At 40.2% G+C, this 16087-nt stretch overlaps 1 protein-coding gene across 6 annotated transcripts in view; it reads left to right on the forward strand.

Annotated features, from left to right (window-relative positions):
* Nucleotides 1–16087, forward strand: part of HABP2 (hyaluronan binding protein 2) — a 211766-nt gene that overhangs the window by 50143 nt on the left and 145536 nt on the right. For 4 of the 6 annotated variants that reach the window (XM_068257889.1, XM_068257891.1, XM_068257893.1 and 1 more), the window contains exons 3-5: nt 10853–10954; nt 13045–13259; nt 15498–15612. The gene's annotated coding sequence lies outside the window, so the exon portion shown is untranslated. Of the gene's footprint in view, nt 1–10852; nt 10955–10985; nt 11010–13044; nt 13260–15497; nt 15613–16087 lie in introns of those variants that run through there. The other 2 variants (XM_068257890.1, XM_068257894.1) reach the window with 2 other exon arrangements.

Raw genomic sequence — 16087 nt, forward strand, 5'->3', positions numbered from 1 at the left:
TACAGTCCTCTGACTTGAATATTTACAAAAATCTATGATATGATTTGAAGCAAGCTGTCCATGCTTGGCCGCCATGAAATTTAATTGAATTGGAGAGATTTGGTATAGAAGATGGGACAGCTTAGTTAGTGATACACAAAAAACTCTCGAGGAGTTCCCATAAATTTTTTTTATAACTAGTGATAACTGGATATTGCACAATGCTCATAAAATGTTTTTTGCACGACTGCTAAGCACTTTGTTTAATATTCATGAATACATTGGTCTTGTTTGTATATACTTTGCAATATTGGTGAGAATATCAAAAATATGAACTTTGTTAAATACTGAACCCGGGTTCACACAACCTGGGGGCACTTTGCTGATAGCATATTATTGGATATGCAATACTATATTATGCTGCAACAGAATATAATGGCATGGAATTTTGCCAGGAAGGCTCTATGGGACCCAGAACCTTCCCTCTTCTTAGGTGAGTATATGATTTTTAATTTTCTAGTTGCTTTACGGTTGTTTTGTTCTACGAAGCAAATGAAATAACCTTATGCAGCTATGTGGTTACTTACAAGTTGTGCACTGCTGCTGGTGGGCCTTGATAACAGGTTTTGAAGGCATTAGCTACAATACTGGATATAGTGAACACCATACTCTACCCCACTAAATACAGTAACCTCATAACCTGCATCAATGGGGCAGAGGTGATGCTTTGGTATACAGCACTGGACATAGTGGGTTGATTTATGAATATTGTAGAACACTGGGGAGCTTAAGTGATCCAGCAAACTTGGAGTGAACAGTTTAAAAACTGTCTATTATTAGGTAGATAATCTCTGGAATCAGGATATCAGGATACAGTGGGGTTGCTGAGTGGTTAGAGAATTGCAGTTTGTTCTTCTGCACTCACGGCAAGTACTTATATTTAATGGATCCGGAAAGCCCAGATGTTTCAAAATAAGTTACCTCTAAAGCTGTGCTCTTCACTAAACAGAACTATCAAAAGTTTTGCAGGGCTGACGTAATGGCGATTTATGCTTCCTATCGAGGCATGCTGAAATCCAATCTGCACATGCGCACCAGCACATGAGCTTGGTCTTGCTGATATCCCTCCGCCGGCTTGTCGATAGTAGCTACTGTACTAGCTAAGCCTACTACAAAGCTTTCCATAGGAACAGGTTAAAGGGGAGGTTAGTGTTAGGCAGAGGAGAGGGGTAGGTTAGTGTTTGGAGTAGTGAAGGGAGGGTTAGTGCTAGGAATGGAGAGGGGAGTAGGTTAGTGGTAGGAGTGGAGAAGGGTGAGGGAAGTTTAGTATTAAGCACACCAGTAGCATAACCTGATAAAATAGGATATTTAGACACTTTAACTGATCGATTGACACTACCGAATTAGACCAGGTAGTGAAACTCGACAAAGTAGGACAACTCGGCACATCACCGGTTCTGGCTACAATGGGAGCTCTCTGAGAAAGTGCAGAGACTTTATGTAGCTGAGACAAAACAACAAGTCTTCTTTTTAAATTTTTGAAACGTAACATGAAACTGTGAGATATCTAAAAGTCATCTTTAGGAGTAGGAGGATAGATACAATTGTTTATCTCATTAGTTTATTTTCACTTAAAGGAAACACGAGTTGAAAATAAACTGATGAGATAAACAATTGTATCTATCCTCCCCTTCTTAAAAGTGACTTTTTAGTTATCCCACAGTTTTATTTTATATTTAAATCTACTCTGCTCAATTACATATTCATTGAAGAATGCCAGAGATAAAATCTATCAACTATTGAACCTTTTTAACCTCTTTTCTGCTCTCAGAAGCCATTTTCTGCCGGGAAAGTGTTATAAAGCTGTAATTCCTCATCACTTGCATGCCTGAATATTAACTCTTTCTGGCAGAGAAGGAAAAAAGGAACACAGCATAGTTATTTGTGCGCTAGGCACTGTACATACACATGCCTATCTCATCAGGTCACATGTCTCCTCGGGTATCCTTTAAGCTTCACTTTGTTGGGATCACGGTATAGCATTAGTTAATAACCTCATTCCATCTTTATAAATCACGGGGTATGCAAGAAAAAGCCGTCGGCTTTATTTTTTACAGATTTTGCCATTTAGTAAAAAAATCAAAGGACATCACTTGTGTTGTCTTTAACATGGAAAAGTGATGTGAAATAGTAACACAGAGCTGCCATTGTATAAAGCGTATGTAGCAGCATCCTTGCTGGACGGAAATGAGGGATTTTTGGCACCGTGTGTATTCTGTGTACGCAGTCCAGCGCGGGAGCGTAGGGGCCGCTGCCGCAAGAAGAATGGAAGCAAAAATATATATATATTATTCCTCCGCTCCGAGCATCCCCCCATTCACATCGCCACATAACGAGGCTCCCAGGATAACTGACAGCAACATTTCAATGTGGAAATAATTCCTCTATACAGCTTTCATCTCCGAATGCAAAAAACCTTATCACCATCGCCCAGAAGCTTACAGAGAAACGGCTACATAGCAAGTGAAAATACATTAGTGGCATGTTTGCTTCATGCCAAATTGTAACGCAGGAAAAAAAAACAAACTCAAATCTCTTGAGATGCAACTTGCTTGCAAAGTAAATTTAAATAATGCATGGTCTTGCCTTGGCTTTATTTATTAATTTTTATTGCGTTTTTTTGTGTGAGTGACTCCTCATACATAAGAATTATAATTAAATAAAAAGCGCTCTTCCGCTGAAGCCAGCCTAACTATGAGAACCTAATTAGTGGCTACAATCTTCAGCTCAAATAAGGCGCTATAGTGGTTTAGTGAAGCAATAAAATAAGTTCATTGATTGGGGAAATTAATATTACCGTGGTAGATGGAGACTGGATAGTACTGTGCTGAGGTAACTAGCAACGCAGTCTTAGGCTCGGTTCACAGTAGCTTTTGCCAACGGAACAGGCCGTACGGTTCCGCGGCCCGTTCTACTGAACGGACAAAAAAATGCAGCATGATCCAATTTTACAGACCGTTTTGCTCAGCGGAACGGAAACTGAAGGTGTTGCAGCATAATAGGAACCGGTGGAAAACGGACATTTTACAGCGCACTGGCTGTAAAAACGGACCGTTTTCCTGGATCCAGATGGCCGGATCCGTATGGCCGATTCTGCAAAAAAACACAGATGTGAACGGGGCCTTAAAGTGGACCTAAACTCAGAACTTCCTGTTTATAATAATAATTTAAAAAAATCGGAACATTTGTATAGCGCTTTTCTCCTGTTGGACTCAAAAAGCTCGAGCTGCAGCCAATAAGGATGCGTTTAAGAGGCCATGTTGCAATGTTAGGGGGTCTTTCCATTAAATGGATACTTAAGGCAGTATTAAAAAAAATCAGTTTTACTTACCTGGGGCTTACTCACGGATCCTCCTGTCCCCGCCACCGGCTAGTTTCGTTTTTGCTGACAGGCCGGGCCACAGGTAGCTTTCTTCGCGTTGCCGTCTGCAATAGGGTCCTGTTCAGGCTGCTACACATGGCCAGGCCTATCGGGCCTGTCGGCGAAAACGAAAATAGCTGGCGGCTGGGGGCACAGGAGGATCCGTGATGGACGGCGGGACTGCAAGGGCACGGGGCGGCTGCAGGGGGCTGGTAGAAGCCCCAGGTAAGTAAAACTGATTTTTTTTAATACTGCCTTAGTAACTCCAGTGAAATTGATGGAATAAAAAAGTGCTTTATTTTTATCATAATTATGTATAAACGTTTTAGTCAGTGTTTGCTCATTGTAAAACCGTTCTTCTTTCTGATTTAAATTCTTACATTTATTACATGGTGACATTTTTGCTGCTGACAGGTGATGTGGCTGCTGCTTGCTTTTTTGGCAGTTGGAAACAGCTGTAAACAGCTATTTCCCACAATGCAACAAGGTTCACAGACAGGAAACTGCCAGGACCATGGTCCTCAGAGTTTCTAGTGGGAGCGGTTTTACCATAATATCAGCCATACACAGCCCCCTGATGATCCGTTTGTGAAAAGGAATAGTTTTCTCATGTAAAAGGGGGTTTCAGCTACTGAATGAGATGAAGGTCAATTGTTGGTCACAGTTTCTCTTTAAAGAGAATCTGTATTGTTAAAATCGCACAAAAGTAAACATACCAGTGCGTTAGGGGACATCTCCTATTACCCTCTGTCACAATTTCGCTGCTCCCCGCCGCATTAAAAGTGGTTAAAAACAGTTTTAAAAAGTTTGTTTATAAACAAACAAAATGGCCACCAAAACAGGAAGTAGGTTGATGTACAGTATGTCCACACATAGAAAATACATTCATACACAAGCAGGCTGTATACACCCTTCCTTTTGAATCTCAAGAGATCATTTGTGTGTTTCTTTCCCCCTGCAGCTATCTTCCACTGAAGTGTCAGGCTGTTTCTTCCTGCAGAGTGCAGACAGCTCTGCCCGTATGTAATTCATCAGTATGTGAAAGCCCAGCCAGCTCAGAGGACGATTTATCCAGCTTGTAAAAGATAAGAGAGAAGAGAGAAGCTGTCCTAATCTAAATAATACACAGGCAGTGTGCATAGAGGGGCCTGGAAGGGGGAGTTCATAGCAGAACCACAACACTGAAGAACTTGGCAGCCTTCCAGACACAGGCTGACAAGTCTGACAAGAGAGAGATAAGTTGATTTATTACAGAGACAGTGATAGTATAAAGTGCTGCAGTAAGCCAGAACACATTAGAATAGCTTTTGGAACTTGTAGGATGATAAAAAACAGGATGCAATTTATGTTACGGAGTCTCTTTAAGTATCCCTTTTATCCTTACTGAATAAGTACTGACCCTAGCCAGAATTCGAACCCTGGTCTCCAATGTCAAAGGCAGAGCCCTTAACCAGTACACTATCCAGCCACTTACTGTCTGCACTAAATGATTAGCTGCAGCATGATAGCCTTTGTGGGGAAAAAAATCTTCATTACAATTCAAGGACATCATAATAAAAAACAACACCTAAAGTTTTACTAGGTTTCACGTTTGTAGGTAACACTGAAAGGCTAAGGGTCCTTTTACACTATATCAGTTTCTCTCAGTTATAAGTGAAAGGACAACTGATTTTCAAAGCAATGTCCTTGGCTCAGTTCACACTACACGCATTTTAACTGAATTTTTTTTCACAGTGCACTGCTATGAAAAGTTAAAATGCATTGTTTTTCAGTGTATAGTGTAAAAGAGGGCCTTAAGTCTTAAGTGCTTAATATATGCCAAAGCTACCTTGGCAGAGCTCTCCTGCAGTCTATTCACAGTTTCACATTATGGCCTGATAGGTAGGGCAGGTCCACACTTGTCAGGTTTTCTGAAAAACGGATCCGTTTGACACGGATCTGATGTGGATGGTAGGGCATGTTCTGCGTCAGCACATCGATCGCGTCGGTACATATACATTGCTGCTCACCTGTCCGCTCGGTTCCTTCCACAGCCTGGAGGCCAGCAGAAGTGTGACTCTCCATAGGCTGCAACAGGCCTATTCTGCCTAGCAACAAGGAGAGTTTTCATTGGTTCAACATGAACCAATGAGAATTCCCTCTGTTGCTGAGTATTCTTATTGGTCTATTGCAGCCCAATGGAGAATCCCTGTGCTTCTGTTGGCCTCCGGGCTCTTCAGAATGGATCAAGCAGCGGAGATGGACGGCGGGATGCGTATGATGTCACGACGGCGACGGGATGCGGTCGAAACAGGAGTAGCGGATGCGGCGACTTCCCTAGTGAAACCGGACAGTGTCCGTCCTCATAGGCTTGCATTGGACACGTTTTCCCGCGCAGTCCGGGAAAAAGTGTTACATCCGGACTCTCCGCAACATTTTTGATCCGTGTGTGATCCGTGTTTCTGCTTGAGTGGGTCCTATTTTTAACATAGTATCCACTTCCAACGTTTCTGCGGAGCTTTTAAAACCTATCCCACGGATATGTTTTTAAAACAAATGTGAACCGGCCCGTAATCTTGCCATACACAGGCAGTAAACAGAAATTTTACCAGTTTTAACGCCAGGAGAGCAATTCCTGTTACCTTATTAGTGCCATGTCCTGCCCATTAATATGAGGCATAACCTGTATAGCAGCAGAGCCCAATGCACAGAGTTTTAACCTCTCACCTTCACAATGGAAAACTGGAATGCCAAAAGTCAGCATAAAGGAAACCTGAAGTGAGAGGCATATGGTGGCTGCCTTATTTAATTCCTTTCAATACTCCATTTGTGTCAGCGTGCGTCTCTGAGGCGGCACTTTTTCACTTTTTCCGAGTATGTATCCTAATCCCTCTACCGGTAGCTGTGCCATGCTTTTTTTTTTCTTCTTTTTTTTTTTTTCAACAAGCATTTTTATTTTGGTAAGTATGGGGAAGGGGGATTAGATGGGACTAATAACTAGATTAAGTTTATTTTTTTTAAATGTATTTTTATCTTAATTTTACCACATGATGGCACTATACAGGCATACTGGAAAGTATTTGATCATTTTTATTAAAAGTACTTCTTACTTTCATTTTTATGAATGAACATGGCTCCTGATTGGATTCATGTTCATTCATAGACAGGCACTTTGATTGGCTCAGGGGAACACATATTCCCGTTCACCAATCTCCAACGTGTAAGTCCTGCCATGAACAAGCAGTGGGAGCGTGCACCCTCTGCTTATTAACTGGACGTACATGTACGCCCTGATTGTGTTAGTGAGCCACAAACTGCCTGTGTCTGGAAGTCCAGTTTGTAGTAAGTTACATAGTTACATAGCTATTTGGGTTGAAAAAAAACATACGTCCATCGAGTTCAACCAGAAAAAAAAGTACAACACCAGCCTGCTCCCTCACATATCCCTGCTGATCCAGAGGAAGGCAAAACACCCTTACAGGGCATGGTCCAATTAGTTCCAAAAGGGAAAAAAATCCTTCCTGACTCCAGATGGCAATCAGATAAAATCCCTGGATCAACACCACTGGGCATTACCTAGTAATTATAGCCATGGAAGGCTTATCACATGTGTGTAACCAATCCTCCAAAACTGCCGATAATGGTCATTTTGGCCGACAAGCGTTCTGTGTGTACAGTGGCTGCCAATCAATCCTGAGTGGGTATTGTTACAAATCCATCCTGTTGGATCCTTAATGGCACCCCAATGCTCAAGCACGCCCGACCACAATGCTATTTTTAACAAAACACACACACCGATAAAAGCTGCTCTGTTGTCCTCCGTACCTCTCCATAACAGGAGAACACATCGCTAGCCTCAAGGTTAGGCATATGTCTGTACAATGTCTGTCTGCTCCCAAAAAACATACAGATAAGTTAATTGACTCGCCCCTAAATTGGCCCTAGACTGCAGTACTTACACTACATAATTCATACATAGACATATGATATTAGTAGGGATTAGATTGTGAGCTCCTTTGAGGGACAGTTAGTGACCAGACAATATATATATATATACTGTACATCGCTGCGTAAGATGTCGGCGCTATATAAATACTAAATAAGAATAATAATAATACAATATCATTCCCCAAATTGCCACCCAAGGAATCACTTCCTGATCCCCCGATTGGTGACAATTTTCCTAAACACAGCTTAAAGTCTGATACACACAAGTTTATATACACCACCTTCTCATAGCATTCAAAATCTGTTGCCCCTTATACTGCATGAAGGTGGTAAAACTGGTCAATTTTTGGCCAATCAAAATGGAAGGCTTAAGCCTTTCGGGTGAAGTGTTTACAAGCGTTTCATATTTGGATAAGGCAACTTTTTCCTGTTCTTAGGCTACTCTTTCCCCTAAGGTTTTTGTGATTTTCTGTTTACAAAGCCTCTGGTCCATTTTATTTACAGTTGTCTGGTTGACATAACCTCTGCAGGCAATAATCCTAAAAAAATGAAATAACTGTAAATATGAATGCGAAGTTTACAATTTTCTGACTTTAACAAACTACCAAAAAGGAAAAAAGAAAAAAACAACAACTAAAATGAGGCATGCTGCAGTTTCTTGAGCGCTGTCATTCAGTGCTTCCATACACCCCCTCTGGCAGATCTCTCAGCCTCCAAACATTACTGTGACCAGCTAACAGCCTTTCCATACTTGCTTTAGGAAATGTTTCTCCTGTTTGTCACAAAGCCCTTCTAGTTGGAGTCTTGTTTTAGGTCACACACAGCTTGAACAGCGCGCTGCAGATCTACCTACTGCTTGTTATCGTATTAGTGCACTGTCAGGCAGCACGTAAACTGCAATTGTGCATTAGTGTGCAATATTAAAGAGGAACTGTAGTCATTATTTAGTCAGTGTTTGGGCATTGCAAAATCGTTCAATTCCTGATTTACTTACTGAAATTTATTACAGGTGGCAATATCTTTAGTCCTGTCAGGTGATACCTGCAGAAAGTTTGTTTACTGAGAGTTCGGAATCCAGTAGAAATTATAACTAGGCTCAGGGGAAGACTTTCACATAATAAACAGCCTAGGCTAAGCCTCAATGGAAGGGGTGTGGCTACATACCAATAGACAGCAATATATAGCTATAGGAAGTGTTTCTGATGCTGAAATCAGGACATTTAACATAAAAAGTGGGTATCCTGAATAATTATATTATATGTTACAGTTCCACTTCATCTGCTGAAAGCACATGTTCAGGCACAGTTTTCACATGCAATTATTAGAACATTATTTTATAAGAAAAACAAAAGTTTGCTTTCCTAAAACAGAAAGAATTTGCGATAATTCTGGTTGGAGTGAGCTTGAGATGTCTCCCAGGGCATCACTGCTGAATATATGCAAATTAACCATTGTTGCCCTTAGAAGCTAAACACACCTCCAGAACCGCTGGAATGCAATGATGTGTCATCTTGTTAATTTGTGCAGAGCCAGAATAATCCAACATGCACACAGATTGTTTGATCCTCATCAGTGCACGGCATGGATTAATTTGGCTCTATGGAGTAGGGCTTGTAACACTGAGAGGTACAGACTAACCAGCAAGCTCATGGTGACCCAGAACTCATTGGAGTGTGTAAGGGACTACAATGGTCCTAAAAGCCCCCTTACTAAGTTGTTAAGAAAAAAAAAAGTTTGCTTTCCTAAAACAGAAAGAATTTGCGATAATTCAGGTTGGAGTGGGCTTGAGATGTCTCCCAGAGCAACACTGCTAAATATATGCAAATTAACCATTATAACGCGTATAAAAAATTAAACAAAAAAAGCAAAACATAAAAGATCCTTTGTTGCTCATCAGTGACCTCCAGCTGCCTACTCCCTCCCCAATCAGTGTGAAGCCGCATCTCTATATTAGAGATAAACAATCAGCAGGAGGGCGGGGCTTCACGTGACACAGCAATCGCTTTCACACCTGAATGCACATGTGACTACAGGGGGTGTGTTTTAGCCTAACTTACTGGTTGAACTCGATGGACGTATGTCTTTTTTCAACCAAAATAACTATGTAACTTGGGAATGAGCAGGCAGCTGCAGGTTGCTGTGGAGGTGAGTATGTGAGGTTTACTGCTAGGGATGATCAATGATGTGCAAATATTTTTGAGTTCATGCAAATCTATGAACATTTTTATGCAAAAATATGTAGCTTGAAAATGGACCAACCAAGTCCCACCCAGGTTTAAATTGATTGGTCCATTTTCAAGCTGCATATATTTGTATAAAAAATTACATACATTTGCATGAACTCAGAAATATTTGCATATCATTTATCATCCCTAGTTAGTTACTTCAGGGAAATATTTTTACCGTTTTTATTTGCAATTTTTTTTTTTTAACAAAACATTATCTGCATGCTTAATTTAATAAAAAATAATGTTATACATTGTGCCTATAAAAAAAAAAACAATGCCTTAAGAGATTTAGGTTTGCACTGAAGTGTTTTTTGTTTGTTTTGTTTAGTTTTTTTCGTTTAAAGTAAAAAAAAAGTAACAAAATGGATCCCTGTGGGTGTAATCCCAGCTTTCCATACAACAGAAAACGCATGGCTTGATCAGAGCTGTAAATATCTCCATGCAATGCTTGTGAATAGTTCCCTTTGATGATACGCCCTCCCTTCGGGTTTTGTTTTTTGATATTTTTTTATTTGCTCTTTTTGTTTGTACTTGGCTGAATTTAAAATATCAAATAAATATGTCTTTAGAAAGGAAATAAAATGAAATCAAATACAAAAAAAACATATTGGCAGAAATACTACAAACTTTTGCCACGGAGCGTGCATTTGACGACACACATTTTCCGAACGCCCTTTCATTAGAGATGCGTATCCTTAAAGTTGAATACGTAATTTTTTTTCTAACTAGTGGCCTTGCTTTCAATACATAAAGTCAGCACAGTTTTCATTTTCTTTAATTTTACGTCCGTTCAAGTGTAGCCTTCTTTTTACCATTTGTAATTATCACTCAATAAACAGGCGTTTAAATAAAAAAAAAAAGTGTTAGTGGTTTTTCTGATTAACTGTAATTTAGTTAACTAATTGCGTTTTGGGAGTTAGCTGCGTTTGGAACCTTCTGAATTAAGCACTGAAGAAGGAAAAAAAATGTTATTTTTAATGCTGCGATTTGCTTGACTGGCACTCTTAAATAGGAGTTTCCTGTCATTAGCTCTGGTGATATTTCCATGCTCTAAGACGGAAATATATTACTGCTAAACAGATGTACAGGAGTAATTCTTTCCTGTGCTTTGGGATTCTTTAATCTTGGCGCGATCTGACACGGTTTCATCTGAACGGCCCGTCATGTCGGAATAATGACATCCTCGTTGCATGTCTTTAGCATCTATTCAAATCTTGTTAAAACACAAGTAAAATACGAGATGAACAGCATTCACTTTATAAATTCCTCATTATCTGTTTTTTTTTTCTCCCCCTAGTTCCTTGAAGGAGTCAGGAAAGCTGAGAGGTGTCATATCTAATGGCTGGTGAAAGTTTATGATTCGCACCTACGTGTCAGTGAGGCAGCTCCGTTAGGCAAGGTTGTGTTTGGGCCTCCAGCCATTATTTCATAATTTATACAGCAGCGGTTGTGTGGTCAGTCTATCATATTTACATAGGAGATGTAACCTTTGCCCCAAGAGCTTGCATTTCTTTTTCAACAGATGTAGTAACGTTGTGTTTTTTTATATTGTGTTTTTATACTGTATATCTCTGTATTGTATATTGTTTATATTATTTGATTGTATTGTATAGGCAGCTCAGTGGTGTAGTGGTTAGCACTCTCGCCTTACAGTGCTAAGTCCTGAATTCGAATTCCAGCCAGGGCACTGTCTGCACAGAGTTTTTATGTCCTCCCCGTGTCTGTGTGGGTTTCCTTTTGGCACTCCAGTTTCCTCCCACACCCCGAAAACGTACAGATAAGTTAATTGACTTCACCCTAAAATTGGCCCTAGACTACGATACATACACTACACAATTCATACATAAACATATGACTATGGTAAGGACTAGAGTGTGAGCCCCACTGAGGGACAGTTAAGTGACAAGACTATATACTCTGGGCAGTGCTGCGGAAGAGGTCGTCACTATATAAATACTACAAAATAATAATTCTGCTATTTTGTAAAAATGTGAGGTATTTAAAGTATATACGGTATGTAGCCAAATGCGGCAAATCTCAGGTAAGTCTTCACACTGGAGTTGGCTGCTGATTTGATCCCACTTTATAAAGCTATGAAAACAGGTTGCAGAGCAATAATAATACCAAGAACAAGACTGGAAAGCTTGCAAGTACAATGACGCAAAAAAGTGAATAAGCAGCCAATTATTATTTCAGTGTGTCATTAACTATCAACTTTTTAAAGTACTACAAACCTTGGTGTGAACCATAGTTCTGCCATCCCAGTCTTTTTGAAACCAGAAGTCCCATCATACACTTCTCTATGGAGCTACAGGTCCCACCATAATGATGTCTATGGAGCTACAGGTTCCACCATAATAATGTCTATGGATCTACAGGTCCCACCATAATGATGTCTATGGCGCTACATGTCCCACCATAATGATGTCTGCGGAGCTATAGGTTCCACCATAATGATGTCTATGGAGCTACAGGTTCTACCATAATGATGTCTATGGAGCTACAGTTCCCACCATAATGATGTCTATGGAGCTACAGGTCCCACCATAATGATGTCTATGGAGCTATAGGTTCCACCATAATGATGTCTATGGAGCTATAGGTTCCACCATAATTATGTCTATGGAGCTACAGGTTCCACCATAATTATGTCTATGGAGCTACAGGTTCCACCATAATAATGTCTATGGAGCTACAGGTCCCACCATAATGATGTCTATGGAGCTACAGGTCCCACCATAATGATGTCTATGGAGCTACACAGGTTCCACATAATGTCTCTGAAGTTCTATGTTCTAGGCTAGCACATACCCTAATGATTTGTATTGTGTGGTACAGATGAAAGACCCAATATAATGCACCAAAATGTCTCTCTGGTCTTCAGAGCACTTTACATTCCACCACACAACCCAATGCTGCCTCTTTAGAGGTACAAGGTAAAGTGTATATCCATATGCTGCCTCTCCAGAACTACAGGTCCCATCATACACTATAGTGATGTTTCAGTCTTCGGTCTCTGTAGAGCTACAAGTTCTGACATAAGTCCTAATCCTGTCACTTCTTTAAGTCCCAGCTTACACCAGCATTATTTCTCCCCAGTGTCTACAGCGCTGCATGTCCCGACATACATGACAATGCTATTCGTCCAGTCCCTGCAGTGCTACAAGTTGCAACTTAGACCACAATGGGCACTATTCACAAAGCTTTTTCACCTGTTATCCCGTTTTCACCTTATCTGTATTACTTTTTTAAGCCCTCAAAGAGCAAAAATAAGATATAAGATAAGCAAAGTAATATTGGAATGAAGTTAATCAGGAACAAGTTAATCACTGAGTGATTGTTTTGCTTGTAAATCTGCTGAAAGGTTATTTTTATCAATTAGTTGATAAATAAGTCATGTATGAGAAGTTTTGTGAATAGAGCCCAAATGTTCTTCAGCTTGTGTCTAAAGAGTTACAAGTCCCTCCATGTACTGTGCTTTTCTTCTAGGCTCTGCGGAGCTACAACTTCCAGAATACATCACAAAGTTCTCCTTTTAGGTTCTACAAAACTTTGAACTCCAGCATATGCCAGAATGATTGTTCCCGTTGTCTATAATGCTGCAAGTCCACCATTCTCTATCTCCACTCTCTATGGAACTTCTAGTACCACCATACACCAGCTGGCACTAGTCCTAGAATTCATTCTGATAAAGAGGTCATAAGGTAAAATTCTGGGCAATCCTTACACAAAAATGTACACCGGTAATTTTTCTACTGTTCCATTTTTAGAATAAGATTATTTGCAGAATCTATAAATTGGCATCAGATAAACTACTCCACAACAACCTGAACTTGCTTCAAACATTTTATTGTTTTGTTAGAAAACATGAATTCCACGTGCAAATATGACTTTAATAAATGTGTTACCGTAATTATCTGTGTAAAGAAAGAGACATTTTATTGTGGCAACTCTTGCAGATTTGAATAATTGAAAACCAGTGGCGGCTCCAGGATTTTTTTTTGGGGGGGTGCTATGCAGGTGCTGGACCAACTTCTGGGGTAGCTGATCATGCACCACGGCACAAAATGGGCAAAAAAAGTTGGGAGTGGCCATGGCCGGATGAGGGCGGGGCTAACTGTAATTTAAAGTGAACCCGAGGTGAGAGTGATATGGAGGCTGCCATATTTATTTCCTTTTAAACAATGCTAGTTGCCTGGCAACCCTGTTGATCTATTTGACTGCAGTAGTGAACTGAATTGCACCAGAAACAAGCATGCAGCTAATTTTGTCAGTTCTGACAATATTGTCAGAAACCCCTGACCTCCTGCATGCTTGTCCAGCGTCTATGGTTGAAATAATTAGAGGAAGAGGACCACCACGGCAGCCAGGCAACTGGTATTGGTTAAAAGGAGATAAATATGGCAGCCTCAATATTATTCTCACCTCGGGTTCCCTTTTAAAGTGCAACGCAAAGACAGTGGGCCCAAGTTCTGGTTAGCCTTTGCCCAGAAAATTCACATAATTGTGCAGGTTTTCTCAAGAAAATACATGTAATGTGAGCAGATTTGTCCAGAAAATACGTTCAACCATGTGGCAGATTTGACCAGAAAACACGTTTAATCATGTCGGCAGATTTGACCAAAAAAACACGTTCAATCATGTGGCAGATTGATCAGAAAATAGTTCAATCATGTCGGCAGATTTGACCAGAAAATACGAGCAATCATGTGGCAGATTTGATCAGAAAATAGTTCAATCATGTCGGCAGATTTGACCAGAAAATACGTTCAATCATGTGGCAGATTTGACCAGAAAATACGTTCAATCATGTGGCAGACTTGACCAGAAAATAGTTAAATCACGTCGGCAGATTGGACCAGAAAATACGAGCAATCATGTGGCAGATTTGATCAGAAAATAGTTCAATCATGTTGGCAGATTTGACCAGAAAATACGTTCAATCATGTGGCAGACTTGACCAAAAAATAGTTAAATCATGTCGGCAGATTGGACCAGAAAATACGAGCAATCATGTGGCAGATTTGATCAGAAAATAGTTCAATCATGTCGGCAGATTTGACCAGAAAATACGTTCAATCATGTGGCAGAGTAGGAGGAGAAGCGAGAGGAGAGCGAGGTGAGGGGGTCATCATTAGGGAAAAGCAGCTTGTTGAGCTGTGTGAGGAGTCTAACAGTAAGTAAGGAGGAGGAAGGCAGGAGAGCAGCAGTGTTTAATTTGACTTACAAAGCAGGAGGGAGGAGGTGGCACTGCTGTCCTGACTGAGGAGGAATGGAGTGGCTGAGGGTGAGCAGTTTGTTTGTCACAGTTTCAAAGCCAGCCAGTGGGCTATTGTGTTGAGCTGCAGCATGTCATGTGAGAACATTAAATGAAGCAGAGTAAATTGTTGGTTACTGTGCGATCATTCCAAAATGGGGGGGGGGGGCATCCTCAAAAGTTTGCCTCAGGCAGCAATACGTCTAGAACCAGCCCTGATGGTACATACTGGTTGGAGCTTCACTACAGTCATAACAGTGGAGTACTGAAGTGAAGAATAAATATCAAATTAGTAAATAGGATATGTAAAGTAGTATAAAGAAAATACAATCCTAAAATTATACAAAATAACCAGAGAGATAGTTGAGATCACCAACATGCAAAAATTCTCTAGAAATTTTACAACCAAAAGGGAAACAAAGAGATAACAAAGAGAGTGTAAAATCTGGATATGTAGGTGTTAATGAGAACCAAACGTAGAAATAGGCCAAGGTTCCCATATTTTAGAAAATAAATTAAAGTTGTCCTGTAAGATATTTGTTTTGGCAAATATACGGTAGTTAATTTTGGCCACAATTTGGTTCCAATCTAGTTCTTTAGAAAGCCATTTGGCCCTGATGGATATTCTAACGGCTAAAGAATTGTTTTTACTTTATAGTTTATTACGCTGTTACTTATCTTTTAGAGCAGAGAGGAAGTTCTGAGGGCAGGTCCGCCTTAAGCATGCTCTCAGAGGTTGATGATGACGTGTGCAAACAGAGGAACTACGGAATACTCATGTGAAACACTCTGCCATTTGAGTGAGTATGTTGCCTAATTGAGTTTTCTTTTCGGGTAATAGGACACTGGCTAATTGTGTGTATTTGTTGGGAAAATGCTGCTTAATTGGCTGCGTAATATGTTGGCGCTTTATAAATAAATAAAATAAATTGGGTTGATTGTGGAAGGAACGCTTCATAATTACTTGTTTGTTTCAGGAACACTTTGCTTAAAGCAATACTATCAATACCCAAGTGTTCTAAAATGACAGTGTACAAATAATGTCTAAGTAGCTGTGTAAACATTTTTCTACTTTTAATGTTAAATATCAGAGGCAAAAGCTGTAATTTATTGAGGGTAGGATTTAGCTATATTGGGACAAATCAATTGCAGAAGGGGTGTCTGCTTCAATGCACAGCCAGAGTTGCATATCAGACTACAGAAAGCAAACTCTGAAAGCAAAAACAGTATGAAAAGCTGTGACAATTAGTTACATTTCCTCTGCTCTCTTCAGAC

This window comes from Hyperolius riggenbachi, chromosome 10 (assembly GCF_040937935.1).
Source record: "Hyperolius riggenbachi isolate aHypRig1 chromosome 10, aHypRig1.pri, whole genome shotgun sequence".
Lineage (NCBI taxonomy): Eukaryota > Metazoa > Chordata > Amphibia > Anura > Hyperoliidae > Hyperolius > Hyperolius riggenbachi.